This window comes from Leptodactylus fuscus, chromosome 7, assembly GCF_031893055.1.
Source record: "Leptodactylus fuscus isolate aLepFus1 chromosome 7, aLepFus1.hap2, whole genome shotgun sequence".
Classification (NCBI taxonomy): domain Eukaryota; kingdom Metazoa; phylum Chordata; class Amphibia; order Anura; family Leptodactylidae; genus Leptodactylus; species Leptodactylus fuscus.
The window spans coordinates 105,050,635-105,071,780 of record NC_134271.1 but is presented as its reverse complement, the minus strand read 5'-3'; the positions used below and the strand labels follow the sequence as shown (position 1 = coordinate 105,071,780).

Genomic DNA, 21,146 nt, shown 5'->3' with positions numbered 1-21,146 from the left:
CACTTATCCATCAGTTTAATTGAATTTGGCTGATAAGGGCTGAGATAGGGAGTCTGTTACCTCTGTATGTATTACAAACTGACTCAAATCCAGCTCTGCTACATCAGCCTCTACATCAGCTTCATACTGTGGTAATTCATTTACTACCAATCCCTCATTACTGACTGCAAACATAGCAGATAGCAGAGCAAGTGAAACCCTGCCTACCAATGTGCCGAGAAAACCAGGAAGTGAAGAGAGCACACAGCCTGCAGGTTGGTGAACAAGCGTGATGGGAATACTCCTTTAAAAACTGATTAATTTTATTGGTACAGTTTTAATAGCCATCACCTGCCATGCAAATCCATTTTGATGACCAATTGGCTTTGCTAGTGGCTGTCAAAATGCACATATATAGAAATGTCAGGTTTTTTCAGGGACCATTTTTTATTAGACATGTAAATACACTCATTTACTCTCACTGTTTTTAAAGCGGCTGTAGAAACACATGGTGGGAAATTTACCCATCCATTTAAGCCAGAGTACTGGGTGTAAGGCTAAGGCCCCACATTCCAGAAATTCAGCTTTTTTTTTGTTGCAGTTTTTTGAGTCAAATCCAGGAGTGGATTGACCAAAAGTAGAAGTATAAGAACTTCCTATATATTTCTCATTTCTTTTGAAGCCATTTGTGGCTTTGGCTCAAAAAACTGCAACAAAAAAAGCTGCATTTCCGCAATGTGGAGCCTCAGCCTAAATGTGGTGCATCTTTGGCGCACAGCTCTTTCTTGTGCCCCATTTTTGCTGCAGATTTTTCTACCTTTTTTGAGACAAAGGCAGGAGTGGATTGAGCAGAAAGGAGAAGTATAAGAGCTTCCCCCATATTACCTATTCATTTTGAAGCCATTGTTGGCTCAAACAAAGCAGCAAAATCTGCAACATAAAAAGATACACCTTAGCCTGACTTATGTTTCAATTCTTACGCATGGGAGAGAACCTTAATTATTATGAGGTCGGAGCCTAAGGCACATCTCGTGCCAGGCAGGGTCTAAAATTAAGATGGGTGCAAGTACAGAACACAGGTCTTAATACATCTGATTCAATGGGGCTATGCATACATCTATTTTTTTTGGTGGACAGGACATGTCCTGTTTTTGTCCATTATGACAGCTACACGGCCTCAATATAAATCAGTGGGTTAATTTTTAACAGCTATCAAAATTAATTTGCATCTGAGTTACAGCCATTTAATATGAATCAGTGAATGGGGTAAAAAAAAAAAGACCAATGAAAAAAATGGACATTAACCCCTTCCCGAAATCTGCCGTAATAGTACAGCGGATGTCAGGTAATTAAATATGTTGGCCGCTCAGGAGCGATCCATTCCCATGACAGTCAGGATCCTACTGAAGACTCCCAGGCTGTCTGGCATTCATTCATATGACAGGCTGCTTTATGTAGTCTGTCATACAAATGATGGTATTTTGCAATGTATTGTAATGCATTGCATTAATGATAAGAATTCCTAGGGTTCAAGAGCCTTAGGGGGTCTAAAAATTACAGTGTAAAAAAAAATAAAAAAATTAAAATTAAAATCATCCCCCTTTCCCTAGAATATATAAAAGCAGAAAATTTTAGTGAAACACATACACATTAGGAATCCCTGTGTCCTGCCTACAAATATTTTTCCTGTGCTGTGCCAAACCAATGTTTTTTGTTTTGCCTCTAATAAAAATTTGAATAAATTTGTTATCGGGTTTGGAAGGCGGGAGGTCAAAGATGAAAATCGAACACTGCCTTTGGCAGGACGAGGTTAAAGGGATCCTATAACTCAGACATGATTTTTTCTACGTACCACATTGGAATAGCCTTAAGAAAGGCTATTCTTCTCCTACCTTTCATCGTCTTCTCCGCGCCGCCATTCACCTACAATCCCGGTTCTTGTCGGTATGCTAATAAGATCTCTTGCAGCACTGGGGGCGGGCCGCTCAGACAGCACTGGGGGCGTCTCCAATGTTGCGAGAGAACGCTCTCCAGCGCCGCCTCCTCTTCTTCAGCAGCGTCATCTTTAGCCTCTTCTAGAAGTTACAAGTCACCTCCGGAAGAAGAGGCTGAAGATAAAATGCTGAAGAAGAGGAGGCGGCGCTGGAGAGAGTTCTCTCGCAGCATTGGAGATAGGATCCCTTTAACCTCGTCCTGTGCTGCAAGAGAGCTCATTAGCATACCGAGAAAAACCAGGATTATGGGCGAACGGCGGCGCGGAGAAGACGACAAAAGGTAGGAGATGAATAGCCTTTCTTAAAGCTATTCCGAAGTGGTACTTAGAAAAAATCATGTCTGAGTGATAGGATCGCTTTAAGAATGGTCAGACAGATGTGAAATGGATGCAAAAAATGTATCACACAGATGAAAAACAGATGTGAAAAATGCATCATCTGTTTTTCACTGTGTTTTTTTTTTTTTTTAGTATAGTTGTGTGAATATAGCCTGAGAGTGCCACTACACACAGCACAAAGTAACAGGGCAAAGTCCATGTGCTCGCTCTGCTCTCTACGCAGCTTGGTCCATCCCCTTTTTTGGCATAGTTCAATGTAAGAAAAATACTCAAAAGGCTCAGCCAACAGTTTTTCTGAGCCAAAGTCAGGAGTGGATTAAGCAGAAGGTAAAAGTATAAGAACTTCCTACATGTTTCCCATTACTTTTTTAGCCATTCTTGGCTTTGGCTCAAAAAACCTCAGCAAAATCTGCAACAAAAAAAATTGTGTTTCTGCAACATGGGGCTTTAGCCTAAGGCCAGGGCCCCATGGGCCGGAAATGACGCAATTTGCCTGCGGTGGAAACACTTCGGGAAAAATCGTGGCGTCATACAGTAACAGCAAAGTGGATGGGACTCATGCAAATCCCATGCCCACTTTGTGTTAAAATCCACAGCGCAAACACTCTGCGATTTCCAAAACCAGCACGGTTTTGGAAATTGCAGCATACCAATAACAGAAAGTCTGCGCAGGAAAACTCTGTGAACTTTCTGTTCAAAGCGCTGCGGGAAGAACCACGATGGGGCAAGGGGACTGTAAACATATGGCATCTCTGCATTCTGGCACACTGCTAGCTGCTGTGTATTCAGTTGGAAAGGGGTTGCTACATTAGCACAAAATGCCCTATCTATAAACATAAATTGGCCACATCTTACAGGTATACATCAGATCTTCTTTCATTAATGTCTTTGGGAGTTGCAGAAACATACTGCGGCCTCTCCGACGGGACCCATTTTTTGGAATGGACACAAAGTCCTGCATGTACAACTTTCGGTCTGCGCAAAAAAACAAAACAATTTCCAGGAAAGGAGACTGCATACGAACACTGGCGGTCACCTTTAAAACCCCATTCAAATGAATGTGTTTTAAAGCTGACCGCCAGCAATCTGTCCCCTATCTAGTTTCTCTGGGGTTTGCGACAGAATCCTCGGGGCGGACAGCGGCGGTAGCGTGACTAAATAAATAATTATTGCAATATCTTATGTATCAGTCTCACAATGAACAACTCTTTGCAAAAAGACGTAGAAGAACGTAAATCATGCTGCAAGCTACTTTACAGTGTATATTATGATAATGTACTTCCTGTTTCTGACTATTACAACAGATTTATGACACTTGCTCCCGCTCACATTTCTTTACACAAGCCTTATTGTTATAGGTGCCAATTGTGCAGGGACACACACTATACTGCACACTCCTAGCCCTGTCCCTAGGGGGACCTACAAGCTCACAGATGTGTTCAGTAGCAGAGCCTACAAGCAGTGTGGGTGGGAATTCAGGAAGGGCTCACATGGATGGGAGGGAATATAGTGGCTGGGTTTGGGAATGAATACAGCAAAGGGAGGGCTGCAAACAAACAGGGAGTGGAAAATATTAGGAAGGGTGGGGGATGAAAACAGTGAGGAAGATACAAGCGGTGAACAGTGTCAGGGAGGAGAAATATTAGGAAGGGAGAAACAAGAGGGAGGGGACCTTTCAAGGAAGGGAGGGAGAGAGGAACTGGACAGGAGCTGCAAGGAACAAGACTCATTTGGGAGGGAACTGTAAAATAAGCAGCAGGGAACATCGTGACAATCGATAAAGAGAGTGTAACTCAGGGAGTCCTGTGAGTGACGCCCCCCAGGGTTTGGATTGGGCATCTGCAGACAACATGTAAGTACTCCTTGTTATTTCTAGGGGGATGGACTGGAAACTTGGAACATCACTAGGATGCATCAGCAGATCTGTAATGTTTGGGCACAAATTGTCACTTAACATCGGAATGTTAAGGGTTAAGTCTATAGCATTGAAACAATTGAATTGAAGTAGATTGATCAGACTTCTCATGCAACTGATTGTACTGCATCATGTATTTGGCTTACATATAGCTTGTGGAAGAATATAGGATAAATAATCATTTAGTCTATGGAAAACAATAAGAAAATAACAACATACACCTTAGATCACACTTTATTATATTAGAGAATTGCACTATGAGCGATTGCCTACAATACTCATGATTTGCAATGCTTACTATCAGGAGTGATTCCATTAATAGAGGAGAGCAGGCGCCAGGAATTCAAGCTTCTGGCGGCTGCTCTTATCAACCTGCAGCAGAATATATTCACAATTTAGGAGCCACTTGCACTGAGATTTACCCAAATCCTAAAGGGACTAGAACTGTCCGCTGTCACTTATAATGTGGGTTCCCATTTATCGGACCCCCTTTCTTGTCTGAAAAAGCCATAAGTGTATATCAGACACACTATCTTCACTTTTAAGGTGAGCCTAATGTGGAATTCCACTTTAAGATTATTGTGTGGGGGGTCCAAATATATTGATTGTTTTTTGGGTTTTTTTTTATAAGAAAAGTTTTTACCTACAAGGCTGACTTTGCATGATTGATCCTGAATATTTCACAGCTGCTGCAGAGCCTCTTTAGAAAGTGTGTATCAAGCCGTATGTCAGCAGTATGTCATTTTTTGTATACTGGACTGGTGATTTTGCAGTTAGTAGATGACATATAGCAGAACTAGTGAAGCTGCCAGCGTGCTGCTGTCTGTAACTATGACACAGGGTAACACCCATTGTCTGAAGAGTCCCAGCCTGAGTATGTACAAGTTTTGCATAAACTTTTATTATGCTTCTGTTCTCTCTGGAGTGGGTGAATTCATGGGGGGAATAAAGACTCCTTATCCTTTCTTGTGGAGCTCTTATCTGAGGAAATTCTCCAGTCTATATAAAGGTTCAGCTCTTGAGACCTGTGCCAGACACGCTTCCTAGTCTTCTCATGTGTATAGACTGTGCTAATGAACCGCCATTGACTAGACAGAAGAAGTCACATGTGGGTTGTCTGTGTGGATGTACAGATGTGGCAGAGCTGACTTTGTCATTGAAGTGTAGCTGAATTCGTTATGTGGTTTTCTATAGGATTGTATTTAAACCTGAATTATCTGAATGATTGGTTATAGTATACTGGGTAAACAGACCAATGGCAAACTCAGCTCAGCTACATATGTAAGTGATTGTCGGATGTCAGACATAAAATTGCACCTATACTGCCCATATGATTAGATCAAAAGGTTTGTTATTAATTGTAATAATCACTTTTATTTAGCAATTTGAGTCTTGAACGATATTGAGAGTGAGGAACACTGATGGCAGATTCTTTTTTTTTATAAATTCTTTATTTATAAACACAGATACAGTAGAAACCGAGCAAACTGTAAAAAACAGGCAAACGATTGTCATAACAACAAAGGGCCCCTGGGACCCAGGAACCGAACAAGACAAGAAATGCGGAGGCGGGCCGCCACAACAATCAATGGGCGAACAAACAAGACCAAGGGAAGGGGGAGGCGGAGCAAACAGAAGGAGAGGGGGGGCGTGAAAGAAAGAAGAAAGGGAAAGGGACAAAAGGGAGAGGAAGGGAGCAGGAGGAAGGGGGGGGGGCCCAAGCCCAGGACCAGGTCTCAATCCCGTCCCAAGGTGTCTCTATAAAGTTGGGATCCCTGAAACAAGATCCACGGGGTCCAAGCCCTCAGAAAGGACTCATGTTTGTCTCGAAGAGACGCCGTGAGGTCCTCCATAGATTGAATGTCCTCTACCTTACGGATCCAGTGTCGCAGAGACGGGGGGTTAGGAGACTTCCAGAGGGCCGGGATACACGCTCTGGCCGCGTTGATCAGGTGGCGAATCGCCGACCGGCGGTAGGCCCGTCGAGGAATGTTGGAGAGATGTAGAAGAAAGCAAGCTGGGGTGTTGGGAAGGGAAGACTGAAAGATTTGAGAAGTCAGACGGTGAACACCGTCCCAAAACCCCCTTAAAGCCGGACAACTCCAAAAGACATGAAGGAGAGTCCCCTCCTCCGAGCCACAGCGCCAACAAAGTGGGGAGGTGGAGGGAAAAAACTTGTGCAGCAAGGCCGGGACATGGTACCACCTGGTGAGGATTTTGTAGCCCGCCTCCTGAAACTTACATGCCACCGAGCTTTTGTGGGCGAGCTCCAAAATCCTGACACAGTCCGCGTCCGAAAAGGAGAGACAGAGATCTGCCTCCCACTTGGCCAGGAAGGGAGGTCTATGACCCGAAGGAGGGGAGACTAAGAGCGAATAGAGCTCCGAAAGAGAATGGCGTAAGAGACCAGATCCAGAACAGGCCTTCTCAAAAACCGTGAGAGGTCTGTCAAAGGCGACCGGATCCGACAGCGAGGAAAGGAAGTGGGAGAGCTGCAGTCTCCTCCAAGGACCAAGGGGTGGAAGGTCCTGAGCGGCGCGAAGACTCTCGAGAGGCCGCCAAGACCCCTCCGAACGAAAATGCAAAACTCTGTGCAAGCCTGCGTCCAACCAGGACCGAAATGGGCCCCGCGAGAGGCCGGCCGGGAAGGCCGGGTTGCCCAGGACAGGGAGGAAAGGAGACGGGGAGGGGGAGAGGCATTCCTTCCGAAAAAGGGACCTGCAGATTTTAAGGGTAGGGCCCTGATGGCAGATTCTATGTATATGCAGGTCCTGAGGGGGCAGAGCATGTTACCAAATAGAGAATCCTGGTGTTATGCCCCACCCCCTCGGAACCTGCACTAGACATAACACACTGTTACATTTTTCCAGGAGCTTACCTTTTATGCTAGGTTCACACTAGTGCTGGTACTCCGTTGTTCAGTTCCTTCAGGGAGTAAACAGTGGTTATAATGGAGTCCAATTAATTTTTTTTAACTAAGCCAGGGGAAGTGAAAAAAATAAAAATAAATCATACTCACCTTTCCCTGGTGCACTGGTGTCTTTCAGCATGGTCTGGTCCTGCTGCTTGGCTGTCTTCTTTTGCTGGCAGTCCTGGTCAACTTTGACGTCTTGGGTCCCTTCCCTTAGGCCGCTGATTGTAAAGGACCTGGGGGTGTCACAGGTGCTGACCTCCCATGTTCTTTGCTAAGGCCAAACAGCGGTCATGTGCGCCAAGGACTTCTGCTGGAAGAATACATTGGAACTGCAGGACCTGACCGCACTGAGATACACCAAAGCAGTGGGTCCAGCTGAGTATTTTTTTTTTTTACCTCCCCCGACATAATTAAAAAATATATATATCCTTGACAACCCCTTTAATGGTACTGCCCTATAGGAGTCTATACCCATACCACCTTAATGAAATTTGATCCACACCACCTCCATGTGCTTGAGCCCTAATGGGCAATCTAATTTGCCCATCTACCCCATCGACTGGCAGGCTGCAAATCATGTAGACTATCTGCTAAGCACCTAATGCAGCCTGTTATTTATACATAACAATGAACCTCTTAATATTAATCTCTATTACAGAAATGTAAATGTTTTGTATATAGACCACAATAGGACTTGGCAGCTGATAAATGTAGCATTGCTTTTTTGGGTATTATGTAGTTGTTTAGTAGTGACTGTTCCAGTGAACCTGCTGCTGTCATTGTCAGTGGTCACATAATCCCATTTCCCTTGGCTAATAATGAATGAAGTTCTTGTATGATAAAACATGTAACAGTGGAAGCTGTGTATGGAGTTCCCCTTTCCTCTTCCACATGGTGGTAAGGTATATTGATTTAGCTAAATAAATACCATGGCTAATGGTGAAAAAGAGCAGGGACTGATAAGAGAGGTGAGTAGTGTCAGTGACATGCTGCAGAGCTTGTGTGTAGTGACAGCAGGGGGTCAGGGGCTGCTATTCTGTGACAATGGGGCTCTGGCTGCGTAGATGTTAGCGTTTACTTGTGGTATTTAGTGTATACTACCTGCTGTTTCCTCACTGTAGAGACAAAGCACTTATGGCTTCCCAATTTACTAGCTCACTTGTACAAGAAGATAGCAATATTCCTTTCCAAGCTACTTTTATTCCCCCCTCGCCATTTTAGGTCACATCTATTCTTCATTACCCTAGCAGGGGACTCCTGCTGTGATTTTCTTATGCCACAATAGGACATATGTTCAGGGGTTGTCATCATGGACTAATCCCTTTAATAGAGGGAGTATTATTATTATTATTATTATTATTATTATTATTATTATTATTATACAATTTATGTAGTGCCATATATGCCACAATACTTTATAAATTATGTACAAATTATGTACAAGTACAGACAAAATAACATTTTGTAAGTTTTATAAATTATAATTTTCTAAGTTTAGCAAACTCATCAACAATTCATTCAATGGAAAGAAGGTCCTGCAAACTATAAGAAAATGGGAGTGAAGCAGCTACAAGAACTTTGTTCAGAGTAGAAGACCCCAACACTTTGTGTCCCATCTGTAAAACATTGATTTCAATGACAGTTCTTAATACTTTGTTTCTTCTGGGGTGGCTTTGCCAGGGATATTGATCACTTGTTACCAAGACCCTCTATAGATTAGGCTACATGTACACAACCATAGTGGTTTTTACTATGCGCAAAAACTGATCTATAATCCACATGTCTGCATCCTCAATCACAGATCTGCAAAAAGTCTTATAAGAAACTCTAAATTTGTATATATGTATTGACAGGATAGTTTCTATGACCTTGATCAGTAAAAACTATGGACATGTGTGTGGAACCATAGAAATGAATGGGTCCGTTTATAATACGCAATTGTAGGTCTACAATTGAGGTCAACATATAAAAAAACCAATGGTCATGTGCATGGGGCTTTGCAGATTGGTTGGGTTTCTGGATAACTTCTATCTGCTTATCATCATGGACTTTTGGAACAAAAAAAAAAAAGGAGTGTCTGAAAAGGACAACCTCTTTATAGGGGCTAAACATGTATGCAGGGCTGTACCAATGTTTATGAGAATCAGGTCTCTCTATTGAATAAGAATGTTCATACCACAGTGACATCATGTGTTTCCACTCTGTTGTCTGTGTGCAGTAGGCAATGTTCAGGATTTTTGATGTAGTTTTTGAAGCCAAAACAAGATGTGTATCAATGGAGTAAAAGCATAGAAATGTGGGTAAGAATGCCCTGTGCTTGCCTGAATCAAGCTAGATTTACAACTGCACACCTCCAGTGGACCCCAACGATGGAGACCCGTACAGCTAAAACAGCAGTTACCAGCAAACCCCACAGACCCCATAGACTATAAAGGCGTCTTCCAGGTGTCTGTTGGGTTTCATCCTTTTTTATACCAAAATTAGTGGAGAGAAAAGTCTTCTGCCTCTGTGCAGGACTTTTTATTCTACCGATTTTCAGGGGTTTCTGCAGCGAAGACTCCGTCATAGATTTGAAACTATCCTTAGGCTGATGTAGGCAAATAACCTACTATGACTTTGTGGCCCAAATACACCTGGAACTGGCAACAAGCATATGATATGGATAGTCTCTTTCTTCTGATAGGTCTGACACCAGGCATTGCTCAAAGAACCAACATTCAGGCTCCTTGGATGGAAAAAGAAGCATACTGTTGCATCCTATTGAAACCTATTGGGCTTCTAGAGCTTTCCTATTAGAGGAGAAAGCTTTATAGGGACTTAGTGCATGGATAACTTGTCAAACATGGAGTACATCCATAAGAAATCTATATCCTGTCTATGGAATAAACTCAGTGTTGCTGTAGCCTCTCGGTATGAGCAATTGATGGTATTTAGGGGTACTCTTTTACATTCCCAATCTTTATAGACTCCAGAATGATAACATAATGTAGGCACAGCTCAGCCCTCCCATATTTCTTGCGTAAACAGCAGCAGATTCCTCAGCAGTGAAGGAGTTGCCTGATTTGCTTTGCTTACCAGAAAGTATTTTGAGGCCCTTACGTCACGTACGTCTTGGCAGGGCTTGTGGCCAGATGTTATTAGCGTGTTGCTCTGGGTACACATCTCTTCAGTGATTTACCACTTACAATATTTGTTCTTCTCCGGTCTTCATAGTATGACAGTGCCCGGGGGTTAGATCTTTATTTACGGTAATCTATATACAGTTTTGCAATCATAAATGGCAGTCGGCAATAGTGCATTGTCATCAAAGCATTCAGATAATATAGCAGTCAAGTAGTCATGGGGGCAGGGATTTGGTCTCACTGTCAACAATTCTGTCAATGAACACTACAAGCTTTCTGTCACCAGCCTGAAGTGGGTGATAACTGGGAACATTAGACTATATTCAAGTACACAATGTATACATATAAGGTATGCTTAAGATGTAGTGTCCCTTTAAACTGGTTTCTTATTTTATTTGGGTACAGTAAGAATATCATGGCCAGTTTTGGTCGTGTCCATTAATGGAGTGGCCATTTGTGTTCTATTTTGTTGGTTATTTCTTTTTACTAGCAACCTCTATCTGCATTCCTGAGCTTCACAGGTTCTTGGTACTTGTGGTCATGGGCACCATAGGTACAATGCTGAGGGGTTATTGGCATAAATTGGTGCTAGCCTAAACCTAGGCAGTTGCAGAGTCCCTTAAAGACATAGAAATTGGTGCTTGCAGTTCTAAGGCAGGCACATAGCATATTTGTTAGAGTTTCAGCATAACATGTGCAGTCTTAACAGACTCCAAAAGAAACTTAAAATAACTGAACATAGCAGGATACTGTGGGTTGGCAGACCCTATGTCTCTGGTCAGAAACACAATACTCACCAGGCTACACTCAGCCCAAGCCACTTTCAGTTGAAGGGGTTTTGCCATGGACGTAATATGTTACGTCCCTGGGAAAGTTACCATAAATATTTTTGCAAATATAAATAATTAAATATTTTGCAGAGTTTAAAAGTTTTTCTCAGAACATTTTAGTGGTGAAACTCCCTGATCAATTTGGGTTTTTCTTAAAATTAATTTGCTTTGGCCTCTGAAGATTATATGTGAACTAGCTCTGATTTTCCAAGTAGGAGGTAACCTTATATTTTTCTATGAGAAAATAAAAGGTTCTCGCCCACATGGAAACTCAAAGCTATTTTTCCAGTAATCTTCCAGGGTCTGTGTCTCATGAATGGGTGGCCAGATTTTAAAAAGAAAAATACCAAATTGATCAGGAGAATCAAATGATGTATGTTATTTAGCATTTTCTACTTAGAGACAACCTCTTTAAGATTGCCATGATTGTAAAAACTATCTGTGGTCTTGGTCTTCACAGAAATCTAGCTGTGGCTTCCTTATTGTGGGTGGGATACTATATTTCTGCCATAATGAAGAATCAGGGCTGGGTTTCTGACAAGTCCAGACCATAAAAAGTTCCTGCATTCAAAGTCGTGTCCATTGGCAATCTACTAAGACAAAAAACGTCACCACTTAAACCGTAAGAGAAGATTCTGCAACATTTTGAATTACTTTTAGCAAAAACCTTTAACTTTTAATTTTATTCAAATATGGTTATGTTCATGGAAAGCCCATTTAAGGGACTTCATCAGACATTGTAGTTTCAAGGCTACAGACCAGTTCAGGTCAAGGCAACAGGGAGACGGTTCAGCAACAACAGGATCTTATACCCTAGGGTGGTTTGGTCGCTAGACCCTACCCACTATTTCTACTGCTACTCTACAACAGTTGCATGTGGCTTGTCACGGCCACACCTGACCCTCTGTACACATTCACGAACTCAGTATACAAGAACTAGTATCCTGAGATATGTAAAGCAGTGCTGTTCTATACTTCTAACATGGTCATTTACAATTGAGGAGTCTAGCCACAAGGAAACTGTATCCATCATTGCCTTACAGCCTGTCCATTGAACAGACATTGCTGGAGTGTCTCTACGATATGTTATCATATACTATCGGTCTCTTCTGTCTGATCTGCTCGTAGATATTCTTAGACTACTGCATTGACCATTGATTATGTCTGACCAACCCTCCAAAGAAATGCAAGCATAGCCCAAAGGAGGCTTAGCACTTTAGTGGAGAAGTTCCCACTTCATGCTAGCAGTCTTCAGAGAATGCAGTTGTACCTACCACTGATCAGACACTGGTGGCATATCCTAACAACATACCACCTATGCCTACCGTGGTTATCCTCTGCTATTAGTACATAGCAAAGCAGATTTCTTGATCTGGTCTCCAGAAAAACTGTCAACCCTTGACAGCCTTTTTGTTCCAAACTAGGAAACAGGATCAAACACAAGGTTTATTGGTGTCATTAGACAAGAGAAGCTTTTCACCAGATCCTGTTATTATGAGTTAGAAGGTTGTCAGCAGTAAGCACAGGATTGTACTTTTTAGAGGATATGCTTGTTCTCTTCAAACATATCATTAGAGAATTGATTTAATAGAACTTTCCTGTAAACCGTGTGTGGTTGTTACCAAAACTTCTAATTGTAGATGTCAGATCTGCAGCCTGCATCGTGCGAACCCTTGTAGTTCTAACTACAGAAACCCATCTTTTCCTTCATTTATGTTATTTATGATTCTGCATTCTGGTTCACATGTTTTGCTGTGACCAAAGCAATTGTTATATTTGCTACTCTCTATCTTTAGCAAAACAAAGCATGCATGTGTGGGGGTGGTGGTCAGAAGGGATTATGAAATGTACATGCCCATCCTGAAAGTGGTCACATACATTGGATAGAAGTTGTCTGAAGCTATTTTGCCTGGTTGAGTTTGAGGGTGTACAAATGCTCCCTATTATCACAGAAGAAAGATCGGGCAGATTGGAATTCAGTATGCCCAACCCTGCTGTATTTAAGTCACTGACAGAAGAGTTCGGTAATAGACTATTCCCCAACCACATTGAAAGCAGATGTGCCACTGGTCCATTGCCGAGGCCCCTGTCGTTTAGCTGTAACCTATTTGGAAACCTTACTGAGTGTTTGGTTCCTTTGCCGCATTGTCATAGAAAAAATAATAGGATTATGTTTGCCCAAATAAATAATTGGGATGACACTGTAATTCATGGTTAGGCTAGTTCCATTAAAGTGAGAGACACTCTTTGTAGCTATTGTAAGCACTGAATAGTAGATCATATTCCCTAGTTTGTTCATTTGGCGGCCTAGTTGGACAACAACTATTCCACCCCAATCCCTAGGAAGGGAGGAATCTCTTGTCACTTGGGAAAGAGGAGTTAGGGTATGTTCATACTACCATTATTGGGGTGCATTGCTGTCATCTGTCATAGGATGAGAGTCACTGACATTAAAACTTTAAAAGTGTTAGAGTAGCACATGTTGGATTTTTCAGAAAAGTAAAAAACATGACGGAAGAAAGCTTTTGTTAAGTTGTTTTTTTAAAAAATTTTTTACATGGGGTAAATGCAGACAGAGGGGGCGTGACGGATGTGAGTGTCAGACATGAAATAATGGTGGAGTGAACCTACCTCTCTGGAGGGGGCTTATCTCTGCTGAAAACAAAAGTATTAAGCAATAAAAAAAATCAATATGTTCAATCCGTCTACCCTTGAACAACATCTGGAGGCAAACATTGGCATAATGTAGTAAACCGGTACTGTGAAAATTTTCAAGTTCACAGACTTTCTGTTATCTGTATATGGGTGTATATTTTCTGTTACTGTTGCTATCTCAGTCCCTTAATAAACATACTTTATATAGAAGAGGTGGATGAAGAACCTTGGATGCTACTACCCTACGTAAGAGAAACACATTGCTCAGTAGTTATGTTTGATGCCTTGCAGTGTTGGAGTCCTAGGTTCAAATCCAGCCAAGGACATCATCAGCAAGGAATTTGTGAGTTTCCACTAACTCTCCAAAGACATACTGATAGGGAAAATGATGGTGTTATATAAGTAAGATAAATACATTTTGGTCAGATCAATATCCAACATGACTTATTAATTGAGACGAGCCAAGTGGTACATGGGTGTCAAGTTTTTATACATCTCTGGTATAGCAACAAATTTATCTCAAGATTCTGGAACTTAAAAATATTGGGGCAGATTTACTTATAGTGTCTACGCTTTAAACAGTGCAACCTGACTTAACATTACACTAATTAATAGTTGACTTAGGCCTAAAAATGGTCTAAAACATTTGATAAATGTTGTGCACAGTTTTTTGGTGCAACGTTGCACCAGTATTCTGGCACATTTTGCTCAATAAATCTCCCTCACTGTATTATGCTGTATGTGTGAGCTGAGCTGGTCTGCACTGTATATAGACAGTTGGCATCTACACTGCTGAATATTCAGATTAGGATAAGAATTGTTCACATTGCATCCTATTTAGAAGCAATTCTCTGTGGACTTTCTGTGAATTACACTGCAGGTTAAACTGCAATGCATTTCTGGCGCGGTCTTTTTCGCATGCGCTTTTTCACTGTGTCCCGCTACCTGGGGCCTTAGCCTAAAAAGCAGTTACTCGTAGACCCCATAGACTATATTAGTTTTATATTGAAACTAGAGGACACAAAATTCCTCCTTGCAGGACTTTTCTGTCTGCCGATTGTAGGCGCAATCTGCAGCATGGGTGGACCAAGCCTTAGGGTGGGTTCACACCTGTACCCGTGTCCACTTTAGGCAATCCAGCTGGGTTTCCGTCTTCTGCCCCGAGAAACTGGACATTTTCAAATACCATATTAGGGAATTCTGACTAAGGGCGGCTTCACACCCGCACCCATGCGTGCTTTAAGTAATCCAGCTGGGTTTCCGTCTTCCGCATTTTGTATCTGTCCGTGGCGAAACCTTTTCTTTAACCGGTCACAAAGTCGGACATGCTGAAAATAATGGTTTCGCCGCGGACAGGTACAAAACGCTCACGGGTGCTCACTTTTCAAACCCATTCACTTGAATGGGTTTGAAAACTGACTGGCGGGTTTCCGTCCCCTGTCCAGTTTCTCAGGGCAGAAGACGGAAACCCAGCTGGATTGCCTAAAGTCCGCACGGGCACGGGTGCGAAGCCGCCCTTAGTCAGAATTCCCTAATATGGTATTTGAAAATGTTTTTTTTCTGAAATAAACAAATCTGGTACCCTGAGCCTACTACGGTAAGTCAAATGTATAAAGTCAAAAGTATGCTTTGCAGCCCAGAATAGTAAAGATAAGGTTGGAAACACTTGGTCATCTCAGCCATACTAGATACTAGCTACCTGCTTTGGGGCAGTAGTGTGCTGAGATGCTGAATATCAAGGAGAGACCACCATGAACCCCGCTTGGAAAATACTTTTGTGTGCAACTATGTAAGGCTCAAGAACATGGTGTAGGATGGTTACAGTCTAGAAAGCAGCATGTCCCTTTTTATACCAAGGCTTGTTTTGCAGATCGAGTAATATTTAGCTGTGTGGCATCACTAGTATGGTATGGGCAACACTTGGCAGGAAGGGAAGGCAGTGCCTACACAGTTCCTTACTGGTCTGTGCTCTTTCATAGCTTCAGTTGCTCAATTACACTTGTTTATTTGCTCAGAAGAGAACGTTAAAAAAGGACAGACACTCCTAGCTTTGTCTTCAAAAACCTGAAAAAACCCTGTGAATGTGAATACCTAAGTGTTCATAAGTAATCTAAATACAAGGTGGTGTTGCCAGAATGGGAAGATTTGGGATGGAAGAGTGTTATCTAAGCATATGGTCATATTAGAAGTGTGTTCAAGCTTCACACTATATGGAGCTGTAATACAACTCTGATAATATTCTGTGAACCCATACTGTACGTCCATATGTGATTTTATGTAGTGGAAGAGATTTGCTATGTTCATTGGATGTCGTATCAAAGTATGCAGCCCCAGAAGCGTTATTTCTATTAGAGAATACCTTTGGCACACAGCATTGCATGGATGAACAACACAGTGCCATATGAAGTGCCTGTCCCGAAGAGCTCTATTACTATCTATGTGGCAAGATACCACTAGGAACAGTTTACATGTGAGACAGAAGTGTGAGGACATGCCATTATACAAAGTGTTTTTGCCAATAGAGATTTGGCGGCGTTGATCAGAGATAGTGCTGGCAAGACTAGGAGACAAAACAAAATATTTCACAAGACAAAGGTTTGAGGCCTGGTCTGGTACAATGAACTGTAAACCTCAGTGATTGAGCAACGGAGAACAAGGCTGAATGTCATAGAGCAGTATCATGGTCTGCTGGTAGGAATCAACACGTCAGAAACCACAAGCTCAAACCACAGGAGGGTTGGATCAAGATTATACCAGGGCAGGCACCATGCAGACAATGCATCCTGCTAAATTGTGAATGAGGTGAAAAGCAAACTATGAATCTACATGGATAAACATGTCTTACAAATCATTGACGTTTTTGGTGCAATTTCATCTTCTTAGGCCTCTTGTACACGACAGTGATGGGTTTTTTTGACGGATCTAACATGAAATGGAGATTAATGTTTGTTTTCGACGGCTGTTTTGTATCCATTTTGCATACTTTGTCACACACGTTTTTCACTGTCGTGTGAATAAGCCCCTAGTTGTTCATTACCAAATCATGGTAAGGTGCAATCCCTGTGGCAGGTGTTGCAGTACTGTCAGTATAATAGCGCCCACCTGACCAATGGACCAATGTCCACAATTTCTAAGAATACGTTATTTTAACGCCATTATTCTGTTTAAAGGGGATTCCCTGGGAATTGAGGAAAACAATTTTAAAACAAAACATGTCAACATACTGCCATAATACTTTATTAAATATCTTGAAATAGATACAGTTAACTCTTTTGCATATGGGGTATCAGTGCAGTAAAGTAAAATGGTCACCAGCACTGTCCTATGTAAGAAACCTGTCCTAGAAAGCAGACAGGGCTGTGGCAGAGTCAAGGTTGGTGTTTAAAGGAGTTGCCTGGGATAAAATTAAATTTCAACACTAAGCTAAAACAGATTTTCTGGTGGCATTCTGTTTCTCCTTTTCCAGAAACGGAATGTCACCTATACTAACCCCTCCCAACCCATCATACTTACCTGTCTTCCTGTCCAGATCTTCTGGGCATGAAACATCACTTCCTTCTGGGGGCTCAGCTACTCCTCTTCTTGACTTCTACTGGCCTCCCACGCCTGCGCCATAGAGCTGGAGTGCTAGCTACAGTGCATGCTGGCACTCTGGCATTATTGCACAGACGCCGGCAGACATCAAAAGGAGGAAGAGCTGGCCTCACAGACGGAAATGATTTCCCATGCCCAGAAGTTCTGGGCAAGAAGACAGGTAAGTATGATGGGTTTGGGGCTGGGCTGAGTTAATTAGTTGGGAAGGGCTAGTAGTGGGTGGACTAGCTATGGAAGCCTTAGCCTAAAGAAGACCTAAAGAAGACCATTAGCTAATTCCAACCTCCTCCAGTAGGTGCCGCTTCACAGATTCTGGTGGTTGGAATTTTTTTCCCACCATTCATGGGCTACTAGTACAATTTGTTTTAGCATCCAATATGCTACTTAGGTTCTTTACTGTAAGGTGGTGGTGGTGGTGGGGTTCTTAAGATCAATCAGATGGTCTGGGAGCCACCCATCTGACTATAGAGACCCTAAATAACATATTGGGTGCTGAAGATAACTGTACTGATTGCTCAGGAATGCTGGGGGCTAGAGTAAAATATTCTAAATTAGTGGAACGCCACCTAATACAATACTCACATATAACTATAATTATATTCCATTTTTCAATGATGGTCTCCATGCCTGCAGATCCATGTGCAGCTACCCTTTGCAAGATGACACCATTAAAATTAATGATGTATTGTGGATCTGTGTGGGGAATGGTAGGGCTGCTGAATCAGAAGTCATCATTATTGCTGACATGTCTCTTTGACATTTCAAAAGTCGCACAAAAGTGGAATTCGCCGTAAAATTTGCATGAATGTGCCAAACTCTGTACAAGTTTATGCAAGGAACTTGTGACATCAAGATCATATATAAAACTTGTTTTCAAGTGTAGGAAGGAAAATGTCATGTTGTGTACAATGTATCTTTTCTCTGCCCAGTTCTGACTAATAGGGTCAGTTTGGCATTCAAGTGTTATGCAGCTGTCTGTGAACCAAACCCCTTTGCAGCTGCCCAGTGATCCCCTGGCACAAGCTCATACTAATGTACTACTGAAACATGACAAACAATACACTGTTCCACTATAATTAGTTAACATAGGCAAACAAACTTGTGTGTAAAGCTGGGCTGTATGGACAATGTATATACAAATATGGAGTCCAGCCTGTGAGTTGACACAGTAACATTTGTAATAATAGACAATAATAATGCAATCAATGACTGACAATGTAAAATATGGTGTGCTTTGGCGTATGCTCCTGTTTATAAGCCAAGTGCATTACAAGCAGAATAATGTGAGTGACAATAAAGTGTAATATCATTGAAGCATAAAGCATTATAAGCAACCAGGGCTGTGCAGTCAGTAGGCCGACCAATGACTCCGACTCCTCTATTATGCCACAGCCCGACTCTGACTCCTCCATCAAAGGCTGGCAGTCACAGTCAGCCCGAAGCAGTAAGGGCTATTTCACACGGGGCAAAATGGTCAGGATTTTATAAATCCATAAAATCCTGCCACCTCCCATTGAAATCAATGAGAGCTGGTCATTTCCTTTTTCCGCTAGCGGTTTGTTCCTGCTCACGGAAAAAAGAAGCGAGCTGCCCTTTTTTCAAGTGAATTCCGCGGCTGATTCAGCCGCGGTGTCTGTCTCATGACACCTCCCTCTTGACTAGGCCCATTCATTTGGGCGTAATCCGAAGCTGAAAGTCGCGACGGAATGTGTTCACGCGGAACCCCATGAGAACTAGCCCTAAAGATCCTTAAATCCATTAAAAAGCCAGTGGGTGAATTCCTATGAAGGTAAATATGTAACAAACTAAGCACATAATTAATTATACAATGTTAATAATTGTAAACTGTAATTAATAATAAATAATTGTCTAGTTTCTGTGCTGCTTGCAATACTTTTGTCTCTATGTGATTCATGCGGACACCGCAAGGAAAACACACAGACTCCATTATAGTCTATGGGGTCCGTGTGCTTTCTGAGCTAACCGCTTTTTAATGCGTTTGATATTACGTTTGGGGTGTCTACAAGCAGACTCTCCAAATGGAATGCTGAATACAGATGTGAACCAGGCCTAAGACTAATATTGAGAGAAAAAAGTTATTTTTTGTATAATGAAACTTTATTCAATGTCACAGCATAATTTCTGTATCAATTCCTCATTTACTCTGCTTACTTCCAGTGGATATGTCAGTCCATGGTCATGTGATATACAGACCATGGTCATGTGATATATAGTCCATGGTCATATGATATACAGACCATGGTCATGTGATATATAGTCCATGGTCATGTGATGAACATACAGGTGCACAGCTCATAATCACAGCACAGTAATTAGACGTCTAAGCGGTAACGAACTATGCACCTGTGTGTACATCACATGACAAAAAGGCACAAAAAGGTCACAATTTTTTGGCAAAAATTTCTGACCCTTCTTTTTTTTTTTACGTCCCTTTGCCACTTTCAAAAAAAGGGGGTTTGGAGAGGGCACGCAGGGATGGGGTCTCTGGCTCCGTCAGAATTATTATAATTTACACCAGAAATTGTTTAAATGATGCAGGAAATCTAGAGCTCCTTCCAAGGGCACAGCCCGGTGGAGGGTGCACCTCGGTGGAGAGTGTGTGCCTCTGAGGTGCACCATGCATCAGCCACTAGCTCAGGGGTTAAGAAGGTTGGAATTAATAATACCAGTCTTAATAGATCTCCCGCATTGTGTAAGGTTTTTGGGGGGTTTTGCAGCGTTTTTTCCTGTGTTTTGCTACATGGGGTCTTAGGCTAATGGCTGCAGATTATATTAAAACTTTAAAAAAAAACACAACTGACATTTCACAGATCATATGTAGTCTTTCTCTATGTTTTTGGAGACAACCCCTTTAACTATCAAAGAACATTGTAATGAATGGCAAAGTGCATGTTCTACAACGTGCTTGAAGATATACATTTGAAGGCCTAGTGGCTTCATATACTAGGCACATGAATGCAGTTAAAGACATAGACAGTAGTTGATGTGGAGCATGTGCTGTGTAAATTCTTATTCTGTAGCTGACTCTGAACTTTTAGAAGTTATTTCTCCCTGAGGAATTAGTTTCGTGTTGTGTATTTTTGTTCTTTTGGGTGTGACGGGCTTGAATTTAGAAGATGTCTACAGTCAGGCAGATGAAGTCTATTGAAATTATTAGCGCGCCAACCAGCAGGAACAAACACTGTCTTTCAGATCAGGCCAGCTGTCCCACATAGCATGGGCCAATGCCCTCCACATGCTCGCACTGACTGCCATTGTCTTCAGAAGTTGTACATCTCCCTGATATTACTGCTGGCCCTGCAGACATCTACTGCCAGTCACATGGATGAGTGCCATTGCTAAAGAAGAATGACTCTAATTTCATTGTTCAGTCTCTACTTTATTTCATTTTATTTTTTTAATTGTTTATTTATAGAGCACCATTAATTCCATGGAGCTGAAAATTTGAGGGCTTAAGTACATATGATACACAATACCCATAAAACAAGTGCAGTACTAACAAGTGACCAACTGCTACAGTGGGCTCTGCCTGCAAGGACTTCCAGTCTTTTCAAATAAGGACACACTATTCCTAGAGCCCATTGGTTTGTATATCAGTAGTATATAGTTGCAAAGCTGTAGACTCATGAACACAACTACCAGGATAGCTGACGTAGCACGTGCCATGGGGCCAGTGGTGCAAATGGTGATTACTATGGGTAATGAAAGTGGATATGGAAAACTGAATTTGCCTCCATTACTTTACTAGGGCATCATAATACCTTCATGTGGTATATTTATAATT

General features: G+C 42.0%; 1 protein-coding gene across 2 annotated transcripts in view; it reads left to right on the top strand.

The window, feature by feature from the left end:
- Positions 1-3,824: 3,824 nt before the first annotated feature.
- SYNE2 (spectrin repeat containing nuclear envelope protein 2) overlaps positions 3,825-21,146 on the top strand; it is a 232,528-nt gene continuing 215,206 nt past the window's right edge. For both annotated transcript variants that reach the window (XM_075282716.1, XM_075282715.1), the window contains exon 1: positions 3,825-4,163. The gene's annotated coding sequence lies outside the window, so the exon portion shown is untranslated. The remainder of the gene's footprint in view (positions 4,164-21,146) is intronic.